This window comes from Lolium perenne, chromosome 3 (assembly GCF_019359855.2).
Source record: "Lolium perenne isolate Kyuss_39 chromosome 3, Kyuss_2.0, whole genome shotgun sequence".
NCBI lineage: Eukaryota > Viridiplantae > Streptophyta > Magnoliopsida > Poales > Poaceae > Lolium > Lolium perenne.
In genome coordinates, this window is record NC_067246.2 from 81,430,246 (window position 1) to 81,458,014 (window position 27,769).

The following is a 27,769-nucleotide window of genomic DNA, read 5'->3' on the forward strand; positions in this document are numbered from 1 at the left end:
GATCGGGAATGTACTCTCCTTTACGACCTTTTCAATTGCATCTACAAGCTTCGGTACAATTCCCTCAATTTTTTCCTACCATTTTACCTTCGAAACGATCAACCCTGTCTTTGGGTACAACCCTGCCAAATGAGCAAACAACCAGAACTTGGACCGTTCGGGCCGGTCCATGTACGTGGAGTGATTCCATGATCCATCGGTTTATTCTCAAACGCTGTCCACTTCGGAATGGCACTCTTGTAGCCACGACCCCAAATGATGCGGAAGTTACTTCTTTGCAGCATTTTCGGTATTTTTCTTCGATCGGGCCCCAAAAGTAGACGTTTTCTGATACTCCTTAAATGCGGCCCGGTGATCTTTTATCTTCACTAGATTATCATCGAATCTTTGGATCTTCATTCTTATATTTGTCCCATAAATTTTTCTTGAAGCTCTGGAATTGTATGGCCATCTTCTTCCATGTCCATTCCTTGACTTTATTCTTCTGGCCTTCCGTCATGTCTTCCGGTAGGCTGAACTTTGTCAGTAGCGTGTCCCAAAGAAATTTTTTCATCTTGTCGTTGACATAACTAGCACCACTCTCCGGGTTCTTCGGCTTATGCCACTCTTGAATGCTGATCGGTACATGGTCCCTAACAATAACTCCGGATTGACTTGTAAATTTGCGGCAAAACTCCTTGGGCTGCACTGGTTCACCATTATCCTTGAATGCCGTGAGGGCTAACCTGCCCTCGCCCTTTAGCACCCGCGTCGGGCCTCGTTTTGATCTAACAGACTTGCTCGATGATCCAGAAGGCTAAAAGAAAAAATTATTCGTTAATAAGTGCAATACAAATAAATGAATGCATCTAGGGATGAACACAGACTAATTGATACATAGATATACACCTCGCCGGAGTTTGTGATGGACACTTCATTGTCTTTTCTAACTTGTTCAGACTCAAGTCCCTCGCCAAAATCATTCAAAAAGTCTTGGTACTCGTTGTCATCTCCATCGTCGGGTTCCGGACCACGGGCACTCTCATAGATCAATTTCTGCACCGCTTCTTCCCCCTCCTCATCTCGGACGAAGGTGCCGTCCTCCATATATACCTCAATGTCACTGCAAAATGAAGAAAGCAATTATATTTCATTCATCATGTAATGATCATATAACAGATTGCTAGATGGATAACAATTGAAATGAAGAAAGCAAAAAAAACCCTAACGGACCGCCACGGCCACAGACACGGTGTTCCCCCTCCTCCTCTCGCTCTTCTCTCTATGTCGCGGCGGCACCGCCACGGACTCAGCACCGCTACAGACCCTAACCCTAACACTCGGCGCTCCTCCTCTCGCTCTTCTCTCTATGTCGCGGCGGCACCGCCACGGACTCGGCACCGCTACGGACCCTAACCCTAACACTCGGCGCTCCTCCTCTCGCTCTTCTCTCTATGTATACCGATTAATAGCGAAACCATAGAGTGCCGGAACACCTAGTGATAATGCAATGGCATCATATTGCTGCTCGTTTGCGATTTGCCCATTTTCCATTCTAGTTATTTGAATAGCCATCTAGCATAAGAACAAGAAATCTTGAACAATGACTTGAAATTAATTAAGGGGCTTAAGATAATGTCAGATTCCTGCTAAAAATGTAGCAAACTAAGAACGAGAACAACATGTATAACCCATATAACCACCTAAAAATGTCGCGCGGCTAAGGGAGAACCAGGGGATTTGGGGATTTTTGGCCCGCGCGCTAAGTGTAAACGAGGACGATGACAACTGCGGCCACGGCATCATCGTCCTCTTCGTCGCCCCGGGCGGCTACGACTTCTCCTCCGCGTTCCCAAGCCAGTACATCGGCTTCGTCAACAGCACCAGCAACGGGGCCGCCACCAACCACATCTTCGGCGTGGAGCTCGACACGGACCAGAACAACGAGTTCCGCGACATCGACGGCAACCACGTCGGCATCAACGTTGACGGGCTCACGTCCGTCGCGTCCGCCAGCGCCGGCTACTTCCGCGGCGACGACGACAAGGACGGCGGCGTCTTCGTCTGGGGCAACGGCGAGGCGGCGTCGGCGTCTGGGGCAACGGCGAGGCGGCGTCGGCGTCTGGGGCATTTGACCGAACACCCTAAGGGCGTCGGCGTCCAGCGACGGCAACGGCGAGGCGGCGTCGGCATCTGGCGTACGGGCGTGGCGTCGCGGCGAGGCGGCGTCGGCGAGGCTCGCGCGCGGCGTCGGCAAGGCGGCGTCGGCGAGGCGGCCTCGGTGAGGGCGCGCGCGTTGCGAGGGCGGCATCGGTGCCGAGGCCGCGTCGGCGTGCGCACGCGTGAGCGGGGAGGAAAGAAGGGCCGGGCGGAGGACTTACTGCGGCGCCGGGAGCGGGCGGCGGCCGACGGCGAGGCTGCGACGGCGGCTGCGACGGCGAGGCTGCGACGGCGGCGGCGTGGCGTCTGCGAGAGGTCTCTGTGGCGCGGAGAAGAAAGGATAGGGAGAACTTGGCCCCGCGCCGCTAAGTCCTAACTAGGTAGACCCTTTGGTACCGGTTGGTACCACCAACCGGTACGAAAGGCCTTTCGTACCGGTTGGTGATACCAACCGGTACCAAATGTATTTTTTTCTTTTCTTTTTCTTTTGCTGTTTTCTTTTCTTTTCTGTTTCTTTTATCTTTTCTGTTCATTTTTCTATTTCTTTTTCTATTTCTTATTTACTGTTTCTTTTTATTTTCTTTTTCTTTTCTGTTTCTTTTTTTTTCTATCCCTTATTTTCTATTTCTCCTTTTTTTCTTTTCTTTTGTTTTCTATTTCTTTTTATATTTCTTATTTTCTATTTCTTTTTCTATTTCTTATTTGCTGTTTCTTTTTCTTTTCTTTTTCTTTTTTCCTTTATGTTCATTTTTCTTCTGAAAAAAGGCCGCCACGACGCCGCGCGTGGGAGAAAAAAGGCAGGAAAGAAAGGGCGGGAATAAAATTTTATTACGATTGAACTCGAATTAATTAAAAGTACATAGCTTAACTGAAAATTAAAGATACATGGCCAAATTCTACTGTTGGAGTCATTCAGTCATACTCGTGCCTAGCCCTGTAGTAGTCGCCACTGTAGTCGTCGTAGTCGCCGTCATCATCGTCGCTGGCATCGGGGTCGCGGTACTCTCCGGTCGGCGGGTGAGCACGCGTGGGCTGGGACCGAGGGTAGCGCAGGCGGGGGCCACGGTAGGCCATGACGCCCTGGAGAGTCCGGCCGCGCCACCACAGCCGACGGCCGGCCTCGTTGAAGTTCGAAGGAGGCGGACCGCCCTCCTCATGCCTGGAAAGCGCCCTCTCACGCCGATTGATGAAGAAGCTTTCCCAAGTCGGGCTGTAGTCGGGATGCCACTGGGGATTCCTCCGCTGCTCTGGCGTGAGCTCGAAGTAGTAGTGGTTCGTGATGGCCATCTCGCGCGCCACACCTAGAGGGACTGGAGGGACCGGTACGCCTCCGACGCTTAGCAAGCAGCCGGTCGGGACGCGGTAGCCCGGCGGGCAGGGGTAGTTCGAGGCGCAAAGCGCCTCCGCCTCCCGGGGGGTTAGAGATGCGATGGAAGCCATGGGAGAGAATGATGAGGTTTGCAGATATGAGTCTAGATGTGATATGTAAATGGTGGCCAAGACTACATATATATAGTGAAAAAATGGCGGGAAGACAAAGGCGGGAACCGGTGGAAAGCGTGGGAAGAAAATAGGCGGGAAGACAGAGGCAAACCTTTAGTACCGGTTGGTGGGTGCAACCGGTACTAAAGCTGTCGGCAGGATAAGGACGCCCTGCTCGATGAGATAAATTATGTAGCGCACGACGCCCTGTCGGTGGGATAAGGACGCGTGGGTAACCTTTAGTACCGGTTCGTGTCTGCAACCGGTACTAAAGCTGTCGGCAGGATAAGGACGCCCTGCTCGATGAGATAAAGTATGTAGCACACGACGCCCTGTCGGTGGGATAAGGATGCGTGGGTAATCTTTAGGACCGGTTCGTGTCTGCAACCGGTACTAAAGCTGTCGGCAGGATAAGGACGCTCTGCCTATAAAAGGAGCATCGATACACCATGGGAAGCAGCTCAACAAGCCAACATGGATGGAGAGTTTCATCACCATGGATGGAGGAAAGGGTTGGGAAATCTCCCGTGGCGGAACTTGTCGAAGATGCCCTTGGTGCACACGCCCTATGGCATCTTCGAAAGTTCCGCCTCGGAAAAATTTCCCTGCAAGCCCGTGGAAGACTCCATCTCCTCTAACAATGTTGGGGAAAGGGTTGGGAAATCTCCCGTGGCGGAACTTGTCGAAGATGCCCTTGGTGCACACGCCATATGGCATCTTCGGAAGTTCCGCCTCGGAATTTTTTTCCTGCAAGCCCGTGGAAGACTCCATCTCCTCTAACAATGTTGCGGAAAGGGTTGGGAAATCTCCCGTGGCGGAACTTCTCGAATATGCCCTTGGTGCACATGCCCTATATATGGCATATTCGGAAGTTCCGCCTCGGAAAAATTTCCCTACAAGCCCGTGACTTAACTAGTAAAACAAGCCAACCATCTCCATTGTTAATATCTTACATACAGTAACATCATTACACAAAAGTGATTTCCATATTGAGATACACAAGTTATGATCCCTATATGTAGCTAGCTAGTCTTCTGAGTTTTCTTCGCCCGTTTCCCTTTCTTCTTACTGCGACGCAACCATGGACAATCTTCATTGTTTAAGATGATGCTTGGGTCAATTTTTACCTTGAAGGGTGGAATATCGTCAAACTTATTATAATCTTCGACATGTTTGTCTTGTCCTCTACTCCCACGATGTTTCTTTTCCTGAAAGAACTATGTGCCGCTTTGGCTCATCGTATGATGTGTCCTCTTGCCTTTCTTTTCTTTTTTTTTCGGTTTTCTAGACATTTCCTTCAAATAAAAAACCTGAGCCACTTCACCGGCTAGGACGAATGGTTCGGTGTCGTACCCAAGATTCTTGAAATCCACCGTAGTCATTCCGCATCGCGGGTCTACCTGTACCCCGTCTTTCAGGTTGAACCATTTACACCGGAACAAAGGGACCTTGAAATTAGGTCCATAGTCAAGTTCCCATATCTCCTCTATGTACCCATAATATGTGACCTTGTTCCCATTGCCATCTTCTGCATCAAAGCGGACACCACTGTTTTGGTTGGTGCTCTTTTTGTCTTGGGCGAAAGTGTAAAATGTGTTCCCATTAATCTCGTACCCTTGAAAAGTCGATATATTAGAAGATGGTTGCTTGGCCAACAAGTACAGCTGCTCGTCATCGGTGACATTCATGAGACGTGTTTGCAACCAACCGCCGAAAGTCTTCATGTGTTCTCCATCAATCCAATCTTCACGTTGCTCCGGGTATTTAGAGCGTAAGATCTCCTTGTGTTCCTCTTTGTACGGAGCCACCAAGATGGAATTAAGTATGTAGTGTGCTTGAGTGAAAGAATGTCCGTCCATACACGTTGCTGATTTCTTTCCTAGCGTGCCTTTTCCACGCAGTCTCCCCTCATAGCGCGATTCAGGAACACCGATCGGCTTAAGGTCAGGAATAAAGTCAACACAAAACTCAATGACCTCCTCTGTTCCATAGCCCTTGGAGATGCTTCCTTCTGGCCTAGCACGGTTATGAACGTACTTCTTTAAGACTCCCGTGAATCTCTCAAAGGGGAACATGTTGTGTAGAAATACAGGACCGAGAACGCCAATCTCTTCGACCAGGTGAACTAGGAGACGTGTCATAATATTGAAGAAGGATGGTGGGAACACCAACTCGAAGCTGACTAGACATTGGACCACATCCTTCAGAATTTTGTAGAGTAAGTGGATTGATCACCTTCTGAGAAATTGCATTGAGGAACGCACATAGCTTCACAATGGGTACTCGAACATTTTCCGGCAGAAGCCCCCTCAATGCAACCGGAAGTAATTGTGTCATAATCACGTGGCAGTCATGAGACTTTAGGTTTTGAAACTTTTTCTCCGACATGTTTATTATTCCCTTTATATTCGACGAGAAGCCAGACGGGACCTTGATGCTACTCAGGACTTCAAAAAAGATCTCCTTCTCCTCTTTGGTAAGAGCATAGCTGGCAGGACCTTGATACTTCTCTGGATTCAGGTTGTTTCCTTCGTGGATACTTTGCTGGTCCTGCCGTGCATCCGGTGTATCTTTTGTCTTCCCATACACGCCCAAGAAGTTTAGCAGGTTCACGCAAAGATTTTTCGTCACGTGCATCACGTCGATTGCAGAGTGAACCTCTAAGAATTTCCAGTAGGGTAGCTCCCAAAATATCGACTTCTTCTTCCACATGGGTACGTGTCCGTCAACATCATGCGGAACAGATTGTCCGCCGGGACCCTTTCCAAAGATCACTTTTAAATCCTTGACCATATCATATATAACTTCCCCATTAGGGCGGGTAGGCTTCGTTCGGTTATCTGCCTCACCTCCGAAATGCTTTCCTCTCTTTCTTACGTGATGTTGTTTTGGAAGAAATCGACGATGCCCTGTACACATTCTTGTTTCCCAAATAATTACTGTCAGTCTCACCTAAACAGTGTGTGCATGCATTGTATCCCTTGTTTGACTGCCCTGAAATGTTACCAAGAGCAGGCCAATCATTGATGGTTACAAATAACAACGCTCGTAGGTTAAATTCCTTTTGTTCGTGCTCATCCCACACAGGTACACCTTCGTCACGCCACAACTCTAAAAGTTCTTCAACCAATGGCCTCAGGTACACATCAATGTCGTTGCCGGGTTGCTTCGGGCCCTGGATGAGCACTGGCATCATAATGAACTTCCGCTTCATGCACAACCAAGGAGGAAGGTTATAGATACATAGAGTCACTGGCCAGGTGCTATGACTGGAGCTCTGCTCCCCGAAAGGATTAAAGCCATCTGTACTTAGACCAAATCTTAAGTTCCTTGCGTCATCTGAAAATGACTTGAACTCTCTGTCGATTTTTCTCCACTGCGACCCGTCAGCGGGGTGTCTCAGCATCACATCTTTCTTACGGTCCTCTTTGTGCCATCGCAACAACTTGGCATGCTCTTTGTTCTGGAACAAACGTTTCAACCGTGGTATTATAGGAGCATACCACATCACCTTCGCAGGAACCCTCTTCCTGGGGGTGGACTCACCCTCAACATCGCCGGGGTCATCTCGCCTGATCTTATACCTCAATGCACTACATACCGGGCATGCATTCAAATTCTCGTACTCCCCGCGGTAGAGGATGCAGTCATTGATGCATGCATGTATCTTCTGCACCTCTAATCCTAGAGGGCATACAACCTTCTTTGCTTCGTACGTGCTAGAGGGCAACACGTTCTCCCCTGGAAGCATCTTCTTTATTATTTTCAGTAACTTTTCAAATCCCTTGTCAGAAGTACCATTCTCTGCCTTCCACTGCAGCAATTCCAGCGTGGTACCCAGCTTTTCGACCATTTTCGCAATTTGGGTAAAACTGTTTTTTGTTATCCTCTAACATTTTCTCCAACTTCAACCTCTCCTTTTCATTTCCGCAGTTCATCTTCGCATCAAGAATGGCCCGACCCAAATCGTCATCCGGGTCATCAAAAATCGGCTCATCGAAAATGAGCTCTTCTTCAGCTTCGTCTTCCCCCATTCTACTACCACCGTCTTCAGTGAATAAGGGATAGTTGTCACTATCCTCTTCTTCTTCGTTGTCTTCCAATATAACCCCTCTTTCTCCGTGCTTGGTCCAACAATTATAGCTGGGCATGAAACCATTCTCCAGCAGGTGGACGTGAAGGGTCTTCGAGGTAGAGTAATCCTTCATATTCTTATAGGAACTACATGGACAATACATGAAACCATTCGACTGCCTGTTTGCCTCAGCCACGTTGAGAAAATAATGCATGCCAGTAATGAACTCGGGATGGCACCGGTCACCGTACATCCATTGTCGACTCATCTGCATTTTATATGTATATCAAAAATCATTAAGTACACAACATCATGGATATATGAGTGACCAACTTAATTAATATTCAAGTTCATCACATAAAACTAAGTTTTTTTTATAAAAAAGAAGAGGCTCACCGAGGTTGTACGGTGCCGGCTAGGGGACGACGCTAGCGATCGACGGCGGTGAGGACGGGGATGATACTAATTAAAACCTACAAAATATACCATAATTTCAGCTCAAATTGATTATAAAAAAAGTAAAATCCCTAACTTAGGCATTTCATCAAACACCTTGCTAGCACTAGAAAAATAGTACGAGTTAAACTACCAAAGAAATGAGCTAAATTAGGAACGCCGGAAGAAAGGATGATATTGCTAACCCTTGGATAGATGGAGGTCGTTAATCTTGTTAAAATGGTGGAGAAAAATAAAGATTATTGGAGTGTGAGAGGTGCAAAATATTTGGAAATGTGAGGGAGGAGGAGAATTGGAGAATGAGATGCAGGGGCTCGGGTGGGGTGGCGCGCGCTGATATAGGGTTGGACCCTTTAGTACCGGTTCCTTAGATGAACCGGTACTAAAGGTGTAGCCCTGGCCCCACCTCAGTATGGAAACTGGGCAGAAACCCTTTCATACCGGTTCGTAACACGAACCGGTATTAAAAGTCCATTACGAACCGGTATAAATGTCCCACCCCTGGAACCGGTATTAATAATGCCTTTCGTACCGGTTCGTAAGGGAACCGGTACTAAAGGCTTAGATGGATGAGAGGTTTTCTACTAGTGACGGTACATCCACCATGTGCCACATGTGCCTTAAGTCTTTTCTTAAAGCCTTTGCACCCGAGAAGAGTGTGTCGACATATGTCGGGGATGTCGGTCGGTGACTGACACAATCCGGCGCTGGTAGAGGTGCGTCTGTGGTTGAGCTTCCTAGAGCGGGTTGAGACCGTGTATGGTGCCAGCCAACCCGCTACATTTTCTTCATCTTCACTCTGTGGCGATGTACCTTGCCATTTTCTGAAGATACTTTTATCAATCTAGTCGCGACCGCCTAGCCATGCGGTGCCAGCCGACCAGGTTGAAGGGTTTCACAGCTTCACGCTAGCCGCACTGGCGCGCTACACTGCTCCTGTATCTTGATGTGTTGATGTAGACGAGACACCGGTAAACCATCGGTATGAACATCGTTGTGTCGAGGCACCACCTGCAAGGTAAAGAGACGTCCTGCAGCATTGGCGATGTTCTAGACGAGGTGCCCCGGTGACATCGATGGACCAGAGATGGAAGCGTCTCTGGTGTTGTTGATGTAGGTCGGTGTAGAGACCTAAAGGCCGATACGCTCGCCGCTGGCCCCATGAATGACACATTGAGGTTTTTCCTGCTAAAACTAGGTTGTACCTGCGTGGGCTTATGGTGCAAACAAAGAAAGAGCGATAAAACATGCAAAAGTCAAAAGACAAGGGAACAAAAAAGTTTAGGGGCTGCGTTTTTTTTATGTTGGCTTTCCCCTTATACACTAGCTATATGTGTGATATCCGAGAAGGCCACCGAAAGACTTGTCATTGGGAACCATCGAAAGACCATGACGGTCATAACCTGTCCTTCTGTGTACGTGTGTGGAGACGCCGCCTTCAGAGATGCTTCCGAGAGGCAGTAGAATGTCATACTCTAGCCCATCATGGTACCGAGGAGTCTCACAAGCGTACCATGCCCCCTGCATGATGCCCCACAAACCCAGAGACTTGGGCGCGGTAGGTTGAGGTTGAATGGCTTTAGGACAATGGCTTGTGGATTTCCATGCCTTGTCGAGGGGTGGTGAGCAGCTACCTTCCGCCTTCATCCAGTGGTTCCCTTTGATGCTTCGGACTACTGGACTTCTGCATATTTGGATATTTCCCCTTTTGTGAGGACACTTTGTACGGGTCACTTGGACGGCCATGGACTTCGTGAGACTTCTTGTACTTCTTTGTGATTTTCTTGGATTGCTTGAACCTCTTTGGGATTCTTTGTTCCCTCGACTTCTTCGAGATTCTCCTTTGCTTGATCGAGGACCCACCTTGAGAACTTGGAAGACAACCACTCACCTTGGTGGACTAAAGAACCCTCCGGCACTTTATCTGGAGCTTATGGTGGCACACCCCAGGGTTGTCACGCGGCTTCGCACCCAGTCCAACTTGCGTCGGGTTGGGCGACCGTTCAATGATCTTTTTCCTAGGGTTTTCCCCGGGGCGTGAGCCTCTGTGAGTGAGTGGCCCACCGGGAAGCATAGGGGCGCGGAGCCTCGGTACGATGAAGTACCCTAGTAATCTTCTCCACTGCCTCCGGAAGCATACACTTGGTACGTGTCGTGATTTGCGGGTGTGTTGGTTGCTTTGTTTGCAACACTTTGTGCCGCCCTCCGACGAGTCCTAAGGCAGCCCAATCTTCCATCACCAGCCTGGTATGTTGAGGGAAAGCCTTTTTTTGAAAATGGGGAAAATTAATATCCACGCAATGCATATGTGAATGCACCGTGGATTCGAGCCAACTGAAGAGTTCCCCATCACAAGAAACGCCAAGGAAAGAAAGAAAAAGGAAAGAGAAAAAATGGCAACGGAAGAGGCAAATTTCAACAAAAATACTTCTTGAGGAACCTTCCATTGATTGGCGGCATAGGCCGGGATCCTTGAGAATCAACCAGCTGGTACGCACCCCCATCGTAGACTTGCTCGATGGCGTAGGGACCTTCCCACTTTGGCTCGAACTTCCCCTTCATCTTGTGCGTGACTACGATAGGGCGCCTTAGCACAAGGACTAGTTCCCCTTTTTGGAACACGCGATGCTTGACGAGCTTGTCGTAGGCTCTCACCATGTTCTGGCGATAAAGCTCCAAGTTCTGCAGGGCATAAAGACGCTCCTCCTCGAGGGCGTCGAGCTCCTGGAATCGTAGGTGTACATGTTCGTCCTTCGTGAGTTCATCTTGAATGGCCACCCGTAGCGAGGGTTGCTGGACCTCCAATCGAAGCACGGCTTCACTCCCATAGACGAGGGAGTAAGGAGTAGATTGAGTTGGGGTACGGACCGTGACATGGTACGCCCATAAAGACTCAAAGAGACGGTCATGCCAATCTCTTCTATGTCTTGTCACCGTCTTCTTGAGTATCTTGCCGAGCGTCTTGTTGAAGGCTTCAATGGCTCCATTGGCTTGAGGGTAGTAGCCGGTGGAGTAGTTCCACTTGATCTTGTACTTCGCCATGAACCTGTACATCTTCTTGGACTTGAAGGCATTGCCGTTGTCCGAGGTGATGCGGTGTGGAATCCCAAAGCGATATATAATATTTCGCTCTAGGAAGTTCATGACGTTGTCGCTCTTCACCTCCCTCAGCGGGAGAGCTTCCGCACATTTGGAGAACTAGTCTGTCGCTGCAAGGATAAAACGATGGCCCCTCGAGGAAGGTGGATCGATTGGTCCGATGACGTCGATTCCCCAGGCGTCGAATGGCCAGGAGGGAACGGTGGGGTGTAGGGGAACCGGCGGTTGATGCTTGAAGTCGCCGTGGATTTGGCAGCCGTGGCATGACTTGGCTACCCGAAGGCAGTCCGTCATGATACCGGGCCAATAGTAACCAGCTAAGCGTATGCCGTGGTACATCTTTGCTCCGCCCTGGTGTCCGCCGCAGACTCCGTGGTGCATTTCCTGCAAAATCTTTTCGGCCTCACCTCGGTTGACACACCTAAGTAGGATCTTGTAATGTCCCAGGTTTAGAGACGTTCGAGGGGTAGATTTTAGAAAGGGATGTGCATTGCATTGCAAATTCTGGGAAAATTTCGTGCTTTTAAACAAAAACTGCATCGAAGGGGGACAAGTTTCTCTCTCGACACCTTACAGGGTTAGGGTTTCGAGAGTGCGACAAACCTGTTCCTTATTCAACTAAACTAGGGTTTTGAGTAGAGAGGGGAGAGTTTGCATCACAACCTTAAGTTGCATGAATGAATTCTAAGTTAAGTTGTATAATTGAATTCAAACCAAATTTTGAATTTGAATTTCAAATTCAAACAATCAAATGATTATCTCATAATTCAAATTTGAGATAACTTAACAAATAATTATAATTAATCAAGATTATAAGTAATACAACAATTACATAAAGCTCATTAAGGAAAACTTGAGCTTTATTGATAATCACACACATATTACATTGTCATTACAATATCCTGGATAGATAAAGGAATTCACAACACATTACAAGAATTGATGAAATAGAAATTGAAAAAGGAAAATTACAAGTTATTTAAATGACCTAAACTACATTGTGATCTTCAAGAATCCTTTGATCCAGATGATCTTGAGTTCATCCTGATCAGCACTTGATACCTGCACACATACACAACAATCAGAGTATTAAGCCAAGTGGCAAAGCCACTTGGCAGGTTAGCAAATAAATTGTGAAGAGTTGATATGAACAAGGTCCTGCCGAGCTGATCCAACCCATCAGCCCAAGTCCCAAGCCACACACACACAGGCAGCACACAAGGCCTGCTGCATGTGTGCATGCAACACACACAACCAGTGAGTCACCATGGTAAGATGTGGTGCTGTCGACCAAAGAAGCCATGGCTGGCCATATAAAAGCTTTTCACAGCCAAACCCTAGTCACTTGATTCATCCATCGACAGAACTGCACTGGTAAGCCACCAAGAACACCAAGAACACCAAGAACAGCTAGAACAGATAGAACAGCTTCACTGTTCAATCTGCTCCATAACACCACAGAATCCAACCAAGCTTCAGGAGCTCACCAGGTGGAGCAGGGCAAGCAAATTAACCAACAGAGCAACACAGAAGCAACACCTCTACACCAACATCAAATTCTAGGAGCTGGAGTGAGGTATACCAAGCATCCTGAACAAACCAGATGGTTTTGTTCATATATAAGCTTATGCATCAATCACACATAATCAAAAGGGTGTGATACCCAAGTTGTGTCATCATCTGGCTACTAAGCCATATGGTGCAAGCAAGAGCAGTAAGGCCACTGGTAAATCATCCAAAGGGAACAACAGCTATGAAAAATTAATGCATAGCTGAAGAAATCCAGCAAGAGATGACAACAAAGCTAGCCTAGCTACATAATTAGCACCTATAGCCAGCTAAGCCATCAGACTTAGACAAATCATTGTCTATTTGAATTCAACATCAAAAGTTACTGGCAATCCAATAAAAGGATCAACCAGAGAGCATCTAGTGAGCCACAGTAAGCCAACACTGGTGGGAGCCACCCTAACAGCAAGGAATTGCTGTCAGGATTACCTCAACCACATAACCAAATCCAAGCAGTTGAGCCTTACACATGCATCATCACCCAAGTGGGTTCAGAGTGGGCTAGGGTCCCCAACAATTGTTGGCATCCCTCTAGCCCAAGCACATCAAGTGATATGATCATCACTGTATCACAGCTCACATCATTTATCCATCAAACAAAGCAAGGTAATACAGATAAATGAATTATACAAGTAACCAAGTCACCAGAACCATGCACATGATCCAGAGGATCACTGCAAGCATCAGCTGATGCTTGAACAAGCACCAGTACTGATCTGTGCCACATACATACACAGAGATAAGTAACAGCAAGGCATATGCAACAGGTAAGCAATCCAAGGACCAGCTGTTGATAATCACATGATCATCAAAGCTTGCTATAGCATGCCAGTGTATGTTAGGGCATCACTGAGCAACAGAGCATGGGCAGATAATTAAATGGCCACAGTTAACCAACAAATGCTTCACAGATAACCAAATGGATAATCATATGAATGTATCCAGAAGCACATCCAAGGTTGGATGAACCACTGGATCATAATAAACAAGTAAAGCACTTAGTGCTCATCACCTAATCATACAATTGAGCCAACAGCAATGCTCAGATGAGCATGCTCATGAATTTGAGCACAAGAACTAGCCACAGAAGCTATGGCACTTGCAAATTTGCAAGAATTGCATACTGCAATTAAGCCATTGAAGCATATATGAATACACATGAGTGTCAGGCAAGCATAGAAATAAGAATAGAGGCACAGGGAAGAATTCTGGCAAGAACTGCAAGCTTAACAGGCACATAGCTTAGCAATCTTGCACATCAGCACATCAGCATAAGTGACACAGCAGCACCAACAGCACATCAGCAGCGCAGCAGCAGTAAGTCAGCCACAGAGCAGCATAAGCACAAGAAACAGCAGGCCATGGCTAGAGCTACTGGAAGGAGGAAGAAGAACAAGCACACGAGAGAGAGGGAGAGATGGCAAACATACCAGGGTCGAGCAGGTAGACCACCATGGCAGCCACGGCGGCACACGCCTGGGCGCGGCGGCGCCAGGCCAAGCTAGGCCATGGCGGCACCACAGCACCACCCCATCATGGCAGCACAGCCACGGCGGCGCCATCACGCCAGGGGCTCGGGGAGCCGCGGGATCACGCGGATCCCGTAACCCTAGCCATGGCGAAGGGGGTCGAGGACGAGCGGGAGCGGCGTCAGCTCCAGATCGACGCGGATGGAAGGGATCGCCAGCATCTGGCGGTTCGATTGCGCCCCATGGCGAGGGCCATGGCGGCCGGAGACCGCCGGAATCGGCCGGCGACGGTGAGGGCGACGCAGATCGCCAGAGAGAGGAAAGGGGATTAGGGTTAGGTCGAGCGGCGCGAGGTGGAGAGTGAGCGAGCGACCGCTCGGGTCGGTTGGACCCGAGCTGGTCTAGCCCAACCCACTGGGCTCCACTGACAGGTGGGCCCAGGGGCAATTGTAACTTTTCACAATTTAATTAAAAACCAGTAACTTTAAAATTCAATAGAAAATTGATAAGAGCACTAAAAAAATAATTAAAAATATGAAAATCAATCAGCATAAAATTCTCTACCCAAATAAAATATTAAAGAGAATTTTTAGAGATAATTAAGAATAAGTCTTCATTGGATGATTTAAATAGTAATTTAAATCAGACATATTATTTTCAATAATGAAAATAAGTCCATTAATGCTATTGGACTTTAAAAACACCTTGACAATATTTCAAGGTTGTATTTACCCTAAACCAAATATCTACAAGTTGTTCTTAGTATTAACCTCTCTCATGAAATAATAACGACATCGGAAGGGGGGAACAAACCCTAAAACTGGAATCATGCATAATTGCTTCTTTAACCATTGCCCTTATCGGACAATGATGCTATTTTTCAGAGACAGAGGACAAGGGTCAGTCCACACCTTCCAACTGCAAAACTTTGCAGTGTTCAGGCAAGTTCATCGCTTGCTCATGTCATTTGAGTATCTTTATCAAATTATTTGCAAAGTACTATGATTATCACTGTTGCATAAAAACCAAAACCACTATTTTCATAACTATGAATATGACTATGTGGTGGGCAATGGAACCATGGATTGTGTTGATATGGTGGAGGTTCCATTGCAAGGGTTTATATCCATCTAGGATTAAACAACAAATGTCGTCCAGTGATTCTTGTGCCGTAATATCCGTGTTAACCATAAGATCCGGAGTGGGACGGAGTAGTCAAAAGTGTTTCCACCTCTCGTTCATCAACGGATGCGCTTTACCGTAGACACTTGTATCTGTCAGGGCAAGCGGTAGGCTGGGGAAGCCTTAAGTCCCCACGGCATAGTCCGTAGACACTTGTCGCTCGAAGTGCAAGCGGTAGGCTGGGGAAGCCTTAAGTCCCCATGGTATTGCGGTCTATGATGGGTTGCAGCTACCGGCGAAGGAGTTTGGTTCGATCCCAGACTGTCGTCGTGGTCGGGGTCCACCCTGAAATTTATGGGAATAATGGGACCGGCGAGGACCCAGGGTCGGGGCATGCAACAAAGGGTGGGTGTTCGAGGTAGCGGAGGAACATGATTGGCTAGACCTTATACCGGGCCTCACACCAAAGGAAGTGTGGACGGGAAAGCTTCCCGGTTGGCACCAAGGTTAAGATCTCTTATGGGTAAAGCAACACACCTCTGCAGCGTGTAAAGAACCGTGACCTGTCACTCCCTGTTCCAGGATATGGAACTGCGAACGCGGCCGGAAAGGAACTCCATGAAGTTCTAGTAAACCGGTGAAGGCTGACGGACATAGTTCTTTGAAATAAAAGCAATCTCTTGAAGAAATGTTTATAAAAACTTGCATTGATATTAGACTTTCTGGTCTAATATCGTAGCTAGTGCATTAAACACCTCTTCTCTATAATGAACTTGTTGAGTACGCTCGTACTCATACCACTCTTAAATCCCATGCTTAGATTGTCTGAATCGTCTGGAGGAGGACTACAACAACCCTGAAGGAGCCGAGATCATCGGCTATGAAGAACCAGACCTCTCTGGAGGTGTTGAAGGCGTAGACTACCTTATAGTCTACGGAACCGGGGAGGCTTCCGGTGGAGATCAAGCCTAGAAGCATTGAGTAGTAGTAGTAGCCGAGCAGTGCGAACTCTTAGTATTTAGCTGCTCGAGATAATAAATGTACAACTTAGTAAGACTCTTGTATTATAAGTTAAGTTGGGTTCGCCTCGAACCCAGGAGTAACCCTCTTAGGACTCAAGAGGAGCTCCGTGACGATATGTATATTATGTTTGTAATAATAAATGAATGAGTTATGGACCTGCTATGTTCTGTTGTACTACTCTGAGGGATGTAACATTTGCGGATTGGTACTTCATGAATGTTATATCAACGACTGGCATACTACAACATGCAGTGGTATGCAGGGTCACCACAGATCTCCTGCCCATGAGACCGTTTGTATAAGACACCGGCCTTATAGACGTAGGAGGGCAATCGTCTTTGGAGTTGGCGCCTCTTGACGGGGTTGTCGGGGAGGCTGCCGTGCTTGAAGTAGTCGAGGAAGGGTTGCCTCCAATCATCTTCATCCACCACGTTTGCTGTGATGGTGTTGACTTCATACTCCGGTGGGATGAGTTCCAAAACAGCGGGAAGAAGCCACCTTTCTTCGACCGTTACCTGCATGGATTTATCATTTGGAAGCACTAGTGCTGCCGCAAGTTTCGCCAAGGCGTCTGCAGGCGCATTTCTGCTTCGTGGCACATGGAGAACTTCAATTTGGATAAACTTCCCCATGAGATTCTGGGCCGCATTGTAGTACGGCACCAGCTCAGGCTTGCATACTTCATAGATGCCGTTGACCTGCCTGACAATGAGCTGGGAGTCTCCATAGGCCCGCAAAGAACGGACATCCATGAAGAGCGCCAGGAGAAGGCCGAAGATGAGTGCCTCGTATTCTGCCTCGTTGTTGGAACACTCTTCCTTGAGGAGTGAGAAGGAGTGATACATCACCTCTCCTCGCGGAGTCTTGAACACCAGTCCTGCGGCGGCTCTTCGTCTTGGGGTTCCATCTGAATTCGACTCCGTTCGGGAGGCACCGTCGAAGTAGAGCTCCCACGGACCTTCGAGCTCGGCGGTGAACACCTCCTCATCAGGAAGGTTGGTGATGAGCGGGGAGTCCTCCGGGATGGGGTGCGCTGCAAGGAAATCTGCCAAGGCTTGCCCTTTGATCGCTTTTTGGGGGACAAAGGTTAGGTCAAACTCCATCATGAGGAGCGCCCATTTTCCTAGTCGCCCCATCAACACAGGCTGACTTAGCACGTACCTTATAGGGCTCGCTCTTGCAACGAGCTGGATTTGTAGCGCTAGCATGTAGTGCCTCAACTTCTTCAATGAGAAAATTAGCGCCAAGCACAACTTCTCTATTGGAGAGTAGTTCCGCTCGGCACCCACCATGGTGCGGCTTAGGTAGTAGCAAGCCACCTCCTTCCCTTCATCATTGTGTTGAGCGAGTAGAGCGCCTATCGAAGCAGGCTGCGCTGCAATGTACAAAATAAGGGGGCGCCCTTTTACAGGAGCTGCCAAGACGGGTGGACTAAGCAAGTACCTCTTGATGTCATCGAAGCCTCTTTGACAAGCTTCATCCCATACGAAAGGAGCTCCTTTCTTCATAAGGCTTGAGAAGGGATGAATGCGTCCGGAGAGGTTGGAGATGAAACGACGTATGTATGCCAGCTTCCCCTGCAAGGCCCGCAACTCCTTGAGGTTGCAGGGTGGTGGCATGTTGAGGACGGCCTTGATCTTCTTGGGCTCGATCTCTATGCCGCGGTGGTGCACGACGAAGCCGAGGAAGAGCCCTGATTGTACGGCGAAGGCGCATTTCAACGGGTTCATCTTGAGCTGGTGTTGACGTAGACGCTCAAAGACAACCCGCAGGTCATCCTTGTGATCTTGGCGTTCTTTGGTCTTGAACACCATGTCGTCGATGTAGAATTCCACTGAATGATGGATGAGGTCTCCGAGTATGTACGTCATGGCGCGCTGGTATGTTGCACCTGCATTCTTCAAGCCGAATAGCATGACGGTGTAGTAGAAGTTGCCCTTCGGGGTCCTGAACGCAGTGTCGATGGCGTCTTCTCGGTCCATCCTGATCTAATTATAGCCAGACGAACCATCCATAAAGGACAGTGCGCCATGGCCCGTTGTGGAGTCGACGACCATCTCCGTGATGGGCAAGGGAAAGTCGTCCTTGGGGCATGCTCGGTTTAGGTCGCAGAAGTCCTGGAAGACCCGTACCTGGCCGTTCTTCTTCTCCACGGGCACGATATTTGCGAGCCACCAGGTGTATTTGGCTTCCTTGATGAAACCTGCTGTAGGATAACGTTGCATAGAAAACAAAAATTTTCCTACCGCGAACACGAAATCCAAGCCAAGATGCAATCTAGAAGACGGTAGCAACGAGGGGATTATCGAGTCTCACCCTTGAAGAGATTCCAAAGCCTACAAGAGGAGGCTCTTGTTGCTGCGGTAGATGTTCACTTGCCGCTTGCAAAAGCGCGTAGAAGATCTTGATCACGATCGGTTCCGGCGCCACGAACGGGCAGCACCTCCGTACTCGGTCACACGTTCGGTTGTTGATGAAGACGACGTCCACCTCCCCGTTCCAGCGGGCAGCGGAAGTAGTAGCTCCTCTTGAATCCGACAGCACGACGGCGTGGTGTCGGTGGCGGTGGAGAAGTCCGGCGGAGCTTCGCTAAGCTACGCGGGAGATATGGAGGAGAGGGGGGCGGCTAGGGTTTGGGAGGGGGTGGCCGGCCACTTCAAGGGGGGCGGCCAGCTTGTGGTCTTAGGGTGGCCGGCCCCCTCCCCTTGGCCCCTCATTATATAGGTGGATCCCCAAGAGTTGGTCTCCAAGTCTTCGAATAAGACCCGAACCAAAAACCTTCCATATGGTGGGGAAACCTAGCCAAGCTAGGACTCCCACCAAAGGTGGGATTTCCACCTCCCATATGGGGGGGGGGGGGTGGCCGGCCCCTAAGGGGGAGTCCACTTGGGACTCCTCCCCCACTAGGGTTGGCCGGCCATGGAGGTGGAGTCCCATGTGGACTCCACCTTCCTTGGTGGTTTCTTCCGGACTTTTCTAGAACCTTCTAGAACCTTCCATAGAACCTTCCACGACATTTTAATTCACATAAAATGACATTCTATATATGAATCTTATTCTCCGGACCATTCCGGAACTCCTCGTGATGTCCGGGATCTCATCCGGGACTCCGAACAAATATTCGAACTCCATTCCATATTCAATTTCTACCATTTCAACATCCAACTTTAAGTGTGTCACCCTACGGTTCGTGAACTATGCGGACATGGTTGAGTACTCACTCTGACCAATAACCAATAGCGGGATCTGGAGATCCATAATGGCTCCCACATATTCAACGATGACTTTTAGTGATCGAATGAACCATACATATATAATACCAATTCCCTTTGTCACGCGATATTTAACTTGTCCGAGGTTTGATCTTCGGTATCACTTTATACCTTGTTCAACCTCGTCTCCTGACAAGTACTCTTTACTCGTACCGTGGTATGTGGTCTCTTATGAACTTATTCATATGCTTGCAAGACATTAGACGACATTCCACCGAGAGGGCCCAGAGTATATCTATCCGTCATCGGGATGGACAAATCCCACTGTTGATCCATATGCTTCAACTCATACTTTCCGGATACTTAATCCCACCTTTATAGCCACCCATTTACGCAGTGGTGTTTGGTGTAATCAAAGTACCTTTCCGGTATAAGTGATTTATATGATCTCATGGTCATAAGGACTAGGTAACTATGTATCGAAAGCTTATAGCAAATAACTTAATGACGAGATCTTATGCTACGCTTAATTGGGTGTGTCCATTACATCATTCATATAATGATATAACCTTGTTATTAATAACATCCAATGTTCATGATTATGAAACTAATCATCCATTAATCAACAAGCTAGTTTAAGAGGCATACTAGGGACTTCTTGTTTGTCTACATATCACACATGTACTAATGTTTCGGTTAATACAATTATAGCATGATATATAAACATTTATCATAAACATAAAGATATAAATAATAACCACTTTATTATTACCTCTAGGGCATATCTCCTTCAGTCTCCCACTTGCACTAGAGTCAATAATCTAGATTACATTGTAATATACCTAACACCCATGGCATTCTGGTGTTGGTCATGCTTTGCCCTAGGGAGAGCTTTAGTCAACGGATCTGCTACATTCAGATCAGTGTGTACTTTGCAAATCTTTACTTCTCCATCTTCGATGTACTCGCGAATCGAGTGGTAACGCAGCTTGATATGCTTCAGCCTCTTGTGTGACCTTGGTTCTTGTGCATTGGCGATGGCACCCATGTTGTCACAATATATGACTAGTGGGTCCAATGCACTAGGAACCACACCGAGCTCTATAATGAACCTCTTCATCCATACCGCTTCTATGAAGCCTCTGGAAGCCGCTATGTACTCCGATTCTGTTGAGGATTTCGCCACCGTGCACTGCTTCGAGCTTGCCCAGCTTACTGCAGCACCATTCAATATAAACACGTACCCAGATTGTGACTTAGAGTCATCAGGATCAGTGTTCCAACTTGCATCGGTGTAACTTGTTACAACGAGCTCTTGGTCACCTCCATAACAAAGAAACATATCCTTAGTTCTTTTCAAGTACTTCAGGATATTCTTGACCGCTGTCCAGTGTTCCATTCCTGGATCACTTTGATATCTGCTAGTCAAACTAACAGCATGTGCTATATCCGGTCTTGTACATAGCATGGCATACATGATAGAGCCTACTGCCGAGGCATAGGGGATCTGACTCATCCTTTCTCTTTCTTCTGCCGTAGCCGGACCTTGAGTCTTACTCAAGACCTTGCACAGTAACATAGGTAAGAATCCTTTCTTACTTTCGTCCATTCTAAACTTCTTTAGAATCTTGTCCAGGTATGTACTCTGTGATAGCCCTATTAGACGTCTTGATCTATCTCTATAAATCTTGATGCCTAATATATATGATGCTTCACCAAGGTCTTTCATTGAAAAACTATTATTCAAATAACCCTTTACACTGCTTAATAGTTCTATATCATTCCCAATTAATAATATGTCATCTACATATAATATCAGGAATGCTACAGAGCTCCCACTCACTTTCTTGTAAATACAGGCCTCTCCATGACACTGTATAAACCCGAAGTCTTTGATCACCTTATCAAAGCATCGGTTCCAACTTCTTGATGCTTGCTTCAGTCCATAAATTGAACGCTGAAGTTTGCATACTTTGTCAGCATTTTTAGGATCGACAAAACCTTTGGGTTGTACCATATACAATTCTTCCTCAATGTCTCCATTAAGGAACGCCGTTTTGACATCCATCTGCCAAATCTCATAATCGAAAAATGCAGCTATTGCTAACAAAATCCTCACAGATTTTAGCTTCGCTACAGGTGAGAAAGTCTCATCGTAGTCAACTCCTTGAATTTGTCGAAAACCCTTTGCGACAAGTCGAGCTTTATAGACAGTAATATTACCATCAGCATCTGTTTTTCTCTTGAAGATCCATTTATTCTCAACAGCCTTTCGGCTATCAGGTAAGTCTACCAAAGTCCATACTTTGTTATCATACATGGATCCCATTTCGGATTTCATGGCTTCTTGCCATTTGTTGGAATCTGGGCTCATCATCGCTTCTTCATACGTCACAGGGTCCTCATCATTGTTATCCACAATCATGACATTTAGACAAGGATCATACCAATCAGGAGTGGCACGTTCCCTTGTCGATCTGCGAGGTTCAGTAGTTTCCTCGTTCGAAGTTTCATGATCATTATCATTAGCTTCTTCTGTTGTCAGTGTAGGCGGTACTGGTACAACTTCCGGTACTGCGCTACTCTGATCAACGAGTATAGATTCATCAATCTCATCGAGTTCTACTTTTCTTCCAATCACTTCTTTAGTGAGAAATTCTTTCTCAAGAAAGGTTCCGTTCTTAGCAACAAAGATTTTGCCTTCGGATCTGTGATAGAAAGTGCACCCTATAGTTTCCTTAGGGTATCCTATGAAGACGCATTCCTCCGCTTTGGGTTCTAGCTTGTCCGGTTGTAACTTCTTTACATAGGCTTCGCAACCCCAAACTTTCAGGAACGACAGCTTAGGTTTCTTATTAAACCATAATTCATACGGTGTCGTTTTTACGGATTTTGATGGTGCTCTATTTAAAGTGAATGCGGCTGTCTCTAATGCATAACTCCAAAATGATAACGGCAAATCAGTAAGAGACATCATAGAACGAACCATATCTAAGAGAGTTCGATTACGACGTTCGGACACACCGTTACGTTGTGGTGTTCCCGGCGGTGTCAATTGTGAAAGTATTCCGCATTTCTTTAAATGCATGCCAAACTCATAACTCAGATATTCACCTCCGCGATCAGATCGTAGAAATTTGATCTTCTTGTTACGTTGATTTTCTACTTCACTTTGGAATTCCTTAAACTTCTCGAAAGTTTCGGATTTATGTTTCATGAAATAGATATACCCATATCTACTCAGATCATCTGTGAAGGTTAGAACATAACGATAACCACCGCGCGATGCTACGCTCATTGGTCCGCACACATCGGTATGTATGATTTCCAATAAGTCTGTAGCTCGCTCCATCATTCCAGAAAATGGAGTCTTAGTCATTTTTCCCATTAGACATGCTTCGCATCTATCAAGTGACTCAAAGTCAAGTGATTCAAGTAATCCATCAGTATGGAGTTTCTTCATGCGTTTCACTCCAATATGACCAAGACGACAGTGCCACATATAAGTAGAATTATCATTCAATTTAATTCGCTTAGCATCAATGTTATGTATATGTGTATCACTACTATCGAGATCTAACAGAAATAAGCCATTCTTTTCAGGTGCTTGACCATAAAAGATATTATTCATAAAAATAGAACAACCATTATTCTCAGACTTGAATGAATAACCGTCTTGCATTAAACAAGATCCAGATATAATGTTCATGCTCAACGCGGGTACAAAATAACAATTATTTAGGCTTAAAACTAATCCCGAAGGTAGATGTAGAGGAAGTGTGCCGACAGCGATCACATCGACTTTGGATCCATTTCCAACGCGCATCGTCACTTCATCTTTCAGTAGTCTTCGTTTATTCTTTAGTTCCTGTTTCGAGTTACAAATATGAGCAACCGAACCAGTATCAAATACCCAGGTACTAGTACGAGAACCAGTGAGATAAACATCTATAACATGTATATCAGATATACCTTCTTTCTTCTTCTTGACAAGGCCGCTCTTCAGATCCGCCAAATACTTGGAGCAATTACGCTTCCCGGTGTCCCTTCTCCTTGCAAAGAATAGCACTCAGCATCAGGCTTAGGGCCAGTCTTAGGTTTCACAGGAGGCGTGGCAGCTTTCTTGCCACTCTTCCTGTTCTTGCCTTTAGACTTGCCCTGTTTCTTGAAGCTGGTGGTCTTGTTGACCATCAACACTTGGTGCTCTTTCTTGATCTCAATCTCAGCAGATTTTAGCATGGAGAAGAGTTCAGGTAACTCTTTGTTCATGTTCTGCATATTGTAGTTCATCACAAAGTTCTTGTAACTAGGTGGCAGTGATTGAAGGACACGATTAATCCTCAGTCTATTAGGAATCACTATTCCCAAATCACTGAGTTTCTTCGCATGCCCGGTCATGGCGAGCATGTGCTCACTAACGGAGCTGCCTTCTTCCATCATGCAGCTGAAGAAGTATTTCGATGCTTCATAGCATTCCACGGCCGCATGAGTCTCAAATATAGTCTTCAACTCATTGATCAACTCATGTGGATCGTGGTGCTCAAAACGTTTTTGAAGATCGGCTTCCAGACTGCATAAGATGGCACACTGAACTTGAGAGTACCGAGTTTTCCGAGTTGCGTAAACAACTTTTACTTCATCGGTTTCAGTTTCTGCAGGAGGGTCACCTAGCGGTGCATCAAGCACATATTGCAGATTTCCGCCATTAAGGAAAATCCTCACATGACGGAACCAGTCGGTTAAGGTTCTACCGTTGCTCTTAAGCTTTTCTTTCTCTAGGAACTGGTTAAAATTGATTGAGGACGCCATATCTACAACATATATTTGCAATAGTTTAGACTAAGTTTATGACAAATTGAGTTCAAATTTTAATTCAAATTAATTAAAAAACCAGGTGAACTCCCACTCAAAACAATATCCCTCGCATTGTCTTAGTGATCACACGAACCAAATCCACCGCACCTAAGTCCGATCATCACGAGACAAGGTGTGATTTCAATGGCGAACATTCAAAGTGTTCATCATATCAATCATATGATTCATGCTCTACCTTTCGGTATCACGTGTTCCGAGACCATGTCTGTACATGCTAGGCTCGTCAAGGCCACCTTAGTATCCGCATGTGCAAAAACTGGCTTGCACCCGTTGTATGCACTTGTTGATTCTATCACACCCGATCATCACGAGATGCTTCGAAACGACAAGTCTTGGCAACGGTGCTACTAAGGATGAACACTTTATTATCTTGAGATTTTAGTGAGAGGGATCATCTTATAATGCTACCGTCGCGATCTAAGCAAAATAAGATGCATAAAAGGATTAACATCACATGCAGTTCATATGTGATATGATATGGCCCTTTTGTCTTTGCGCCTTTGATCTTCATCTCCAAAGCACGGACATGATCTCCATCATCAACGGGCATGATCTCCATCATCGTCGGCGAAGCACCAAGGTCAATGGCGCCGTCTTCATGATTGTCCTCCATGTAGCAACTATTACAACTACATTGAAATACTACTCAACATGAAATTTAAAGACAACCATAAGGCTCCTGCCGGTTGCCACAATACAATAATGATCATCTCATACATAGTCATCATCACATTATGGCCATATCACATCACCAAACCCTGCAAAAACAAGTTAGACGTTCTCTAATTTGGTTTGCATATTTTACGTGGTTTAGGGTTTTCGAGTAAGATCCAATCTACCTACGAACATGAACCACAACGGTGATACTAGTGTTGTCGATAGAAGAGTAAATTGAATCTTTACTATAGTAGGAGAGACAGACACCCGCAAAGCCACTTATGCAATACAAGTTGCATGTCGAGCGTGGAGCAAATCTCATGAACGCGGTCATGTAAAGTTAGCCCGAGCCGCTTCATCCCACTATGCCACAAAGATGCAAAGTACTCAACTAAAGATAACAAAAGCATCAACGCCCACAAACCATTGTGTTCTACTCGTGCAACCATCTATGCATAGACACGGCTCTGATACCACTGTAGGATAACGTTGCATAGAAAACAAAAATTTTCCTACCGCGAACACGAAATCCAAGCCAAGATGCAATCTAGAAGACGGTAGCAACGAGGGGATTATCGAGTCTCACCCTTGAAGAGATTCCAAAGCCTACAAGAGGAGGCTCTTGTTGCTGCGGTAGATGTTCACTTGCCGCTTGCAAAAGCGCGTAGAAGATCTTGATCACGATCGGTTCCGGCGCCACGAACGGGCAGCACCTCCGTACTCGGTCACACGTTCGGTTGTTGATGAAGACGACGTCCACCTCCCCGTTCCAGCGGGCAGCGGAAGTAGTAGCTCCTCTTGAATCCGACAGCACGACGGCGTGGTGTCGGTGGCGGTGGAGAAGTCCGGCGGAGCTTCGCTAAGCTACGCGGGAGATATGGAGGAGAGGGGGGCGGCTAGGGTTTGGGAGGGGGTGGCCGGCCACTTCAAGGGGGGCGGCCAGCTTGTGGTCTTAGGGTGGCCGGCCCCCTCCCCTTGGCCCCTCATTATATAGGTGGATCCCCAAGAGTTGGTCTCCAAGTCTTCGAATAAGACCCGAACCAAAAACCTTCCATATGGTGGGGAAACCTAGCCAAGCTAGGACTCCCACCAAAGGTGGGATTTCCACCTCCCATATGGGGGGGTGGCCGGCCCCTAAGGGGGAGTCCACTTGGGACTCCTCCCCCACTAGGGTTGGCCGGCCATGGAGGTGGAGTCCCATGTGGACTCCACCTTCCTTGGTGGTTTCTTCCGGACTTTTCTAGAACCTTCTAGAACCTTCCATAGAACCTTCCGCGACATTTTAATTCACATAAAATGACATCCTATATATGAATCTTATTCTCCGGACCATTCCGGAACTCCTCGTGATGTCCGGGATCTCATCCGGGACTCCGAACAAATATTCGAACTCCATTCCATATTCAATTTCTACCATTTCAACATCCAACTTTAAGTGTGTCACCCTACGGTTCGTGAACTATGCGGACATGGTTGAGTACTCACTCTGACCAATAACCAATAGCGGGATCTGGAGATCCATAATGGCTCCCACATATTCAACGATGACTTTTAGTGATCGAATGAACCATACACATATAATACCAATTCCCTTTGTCACGCGATATTTAACTTGTCCGAGGTTTGATCTTCGGTATCACTTTATACCTTGTTCAACCTCGTCTCCTGACAAGTACTCTTTACTCGTACCGTGGTATGTGGTCTCTTATGAACTTATTCATATGCTTGCAAGACATTAGACGACATTCCACCGAGAGGGCCCAGAGTATATCTATCCGTCATCGGGATGGACAAATCCCACTGTTGATCCATATGCTTCAACTCATACTTTCCGGATACTTAATCCCACCTTTATAGCCACCCATTTACGCAGTGGTGTTTGGTGTAATCAAAGTACCTTTCCGGTATAAGTGATTTATATGATCTCATGGTCATAAGGACTAGGTAACTATGTATCGAAAGCTTATAGCAAATAACTTAATGACGAGATCTTATGCTACGCTTAATTGGGTGTGTCCATTACATCATTCATATAATGATATAACCTTGTTATTAATAACATCCAATGTTCATGATTATGAAACTAATCATCCATTAATCAACAAGCTAGTTTAAGAGGCATACTAGGGACTTCTTGTTTGTCTACATATCACACATGTACTAATGTTTCGGTTAATACAATTATAGCATGATATATAAACATTTATCATAAACATAAAGATATAAATAATAACCACTTTATTATTACCTCTAGGGCATATCTCCTTCACCTGCAAGGATAAGTTTGCCTACCTCGGCGATGACCTGGTCTTCAAACTCTGGACGTAAGCGTCGCGGAGGTTGCTTGACCGGACTGTGATATGGGTCAATCGCCAGCTTGTGAGTGGCAACACGAGGGTCCAGCCCCGACATCTCCTTGTAGTTCCAGGCGAAGCAATCTCGATACTCCATCAAGAAGCTTCGATAGCCTTCATGCCCCTCTTCCGTCAGCGTGGTGCTAACGAAAGTGTGGCGTGGATCATCCTCTGTCCCAAGGTTGACCTCCACGAGCTCGTCGATTGTGGGCTGCTCACCATCTTCTAGCTCTTGCG